The 2,309-nt window shown below is 34.7% G+C and overlaps 1 pseudogene; it reads left to right on the top strand.

The window, feature by feature from the left end:
* The first annotated feature begins 1,071 nt into the window (after positions 1-1,071).
* LOC113229812 overlaps positions 1,072-2,309 on the top strand; it is a 16,209-nt pseudogene continuing 14,971 nt past the window's right edge.

Here is a 2,309-nt window from a genome sequence, read left to right on the forward strand (position 1 = left end):
AAAAGCATACTTAAGTACATCCTATTATGAACTAAACTGTGAACTCGTAAATGGCGATCTATTAAATTCCTAATAAAATTAGGAACAGTACACACTTTGTCTAGCAACAAAACACTTTCAATTTGAAACTTTAGTACACGACCTTTCCACCTGTACTCCCTACACACTGCTACCCTAGCAATATTGTCGCTTGTAACTTAACACTCGTAACACAAGCTGACGTGAGCTCTGCAAGAAATTGAACAGAACCGCCCTCCCGCTTTGAGCGGACACGGCTGCTAACTACATAGCCAACTTTTACCCACTTTATATCTGATCCCACTTACGGGATTGAGATTTCTATCTTGTATCAAAGAGAGTAAGGGGCAATAAAAATACTCTTCAGTGTCCTAGTTCGAGTGGGGGATAAAGGCAAATGTTGGCAGATTTTATTTTATTAAGGCCACTCAAAACCTTTCGAATTTATTCAATTTGTTATTTTATCAATGATTCAGGGACTCTATAATTTTTAAACTGAACCCCTAGTGTATCGTTACCTGAATAATATATATTTAAAAAAAAGCATCTTCTAAAGTTTGTGAAATTACATTTATTTGCTAAGTTTTATAGAATTCGGTAAGTGAAAAGCGAGTGAAATACAATGAACCGGATTTATTCCCGTTCTTAGACGTCGAATATTTTCTTCGAATTATCGAAATTATCGAAATCGGTTCGCAAATGTCGGAGTAACCACGTAACATACACACAAAAAAATACATTTTAGTTGAGAACCTTGAAGACGTTTAGAAACAAATGATCTGAGATTTTGTGACAAAAAACCTTAAAAAAAATCATCACAAAGCAACTTGATAAATATAAATCATATCGTCGGTGATTTGTAGTAAGGTTGAAAACATCATATCGGAAAAAAATTCAGCGGAGCATATTTCAGGTTTTATCGACTTCATGTTTTAAAAATCAATTTCGGTTTCAATTAAGTTTAACTTTTAAAATTCAATTTAAAACAGGACGTAAATATTTAAAAACAGTCGTAAAAAACTAAAACATGCTCCCTTAAAAAAAATCTTAGAAATGGCGCTTTCGGCTTTTCTGCAAATCACTGATGATATAGGACAAGACTACATCAATTACAACGCCGTCAACACAAACGACCTCTCAGTAAGTAGCATCAAAGCCAAAATACTTTGCGGAATCTTTAAGTTGTTGAACACAAATCTATAGAACGTTCTTCAAAGCTTTGGAATAGTTAGGAAAGTTGAAGCCATTTGACTCTAGATCTTTCCTAGGTAAAGTGACCTGGAAGAACTAACTTGCTCACTATTTCATTCGACTTTACAGTCATTGTAAAGTACGTGGTTACAGATCTTTACGGCTTTGAATTCGTTTGCAGTTGGTAACTGCTAACTACGTGTGTGTTTTGGTTCACTTCTTGTGAATGTCTCTTGGGTTTGTTAAAGTGAGTTAAGTTGCGCTCGGAAACTGTAGTTAATGATGACTATAGAGCTTATAAGTATTAGATAGAAATGTTATTTTCTTCTTTTTTTTATTAAATGATATTTATTTAACATTTACTTTCTTAACTTTAACTTTTAGTTGCGATGCAAACGCGATGCAGTAACGATGCAGTTGCTAATCGTCTATCTCTACACAAGCGCGTGATTTTAAGCGATGCAAACGCGATTCATTCGCACGGTTGCATCGATACAAACGCCTATAAATTGCAAGTGTAGAGATACAATTTGTATCGCGCGTTTGCATCGTTGGAAAAGTCACCGTGTGTTAAACCACTCTTAAATATGACTAATCAAATGGCATTTACGAAGTTCCACCTTTAGCTAACAACATGAAGTGCGTACAAAATTGCTTACAAAAACAAAGAATAAAGATGGCGCTACGACTAAAAAGTCGTTGAAAGACCAAGTACAAAGATACGACGCAAGCAAATAGAAAAATTCGTGAGGTCCGTTGGTTCGTTCCGTGGCTTAGTTGGTATAGCGTCTGCCACGGTATGCAAGAAGACGTCAGTTCGAATCCGACCGGATCGAAGGAATTTTTTCTGAGTGTTTTTTCTGAGTGTTCGATCTTTGTAATAAATAATAATTAAAGAAAAAAGTTTAAAAAAGCACAACTACACAAAAAACTACAGAGTAATTAAACAAATAACGTATAAAGTGGTAATTTCCCGCCTTACTGGCCTACGTTTGTAAGGAATAAATCAAATTCAGCATGATTTTGTCATGTGTTATAGAGTTATAAAATTTCACATGTAAGCTAATAATTTGTTTCATGTAGGTCGTATCTATTATATT

Source organism: Hyposmocoma kahamanoa, unplaced genomic scaffold (genome assembly GCF_003589595.1).
Source record: "Hyposmocoma kahamanoa isolate Upper Pololo Valley unplaced genomic scaffold, ASM358959v1 62, whole genome shotgun sequence".
In the NCBI taxonomy this organism is placed as follows: Eukaryota; Metazoa; Arthropoda; class Insecta; order Lepidoptera; family Cosmopterigidae; genus Hyposmocoma; species Hyposmocoma kahamanoa.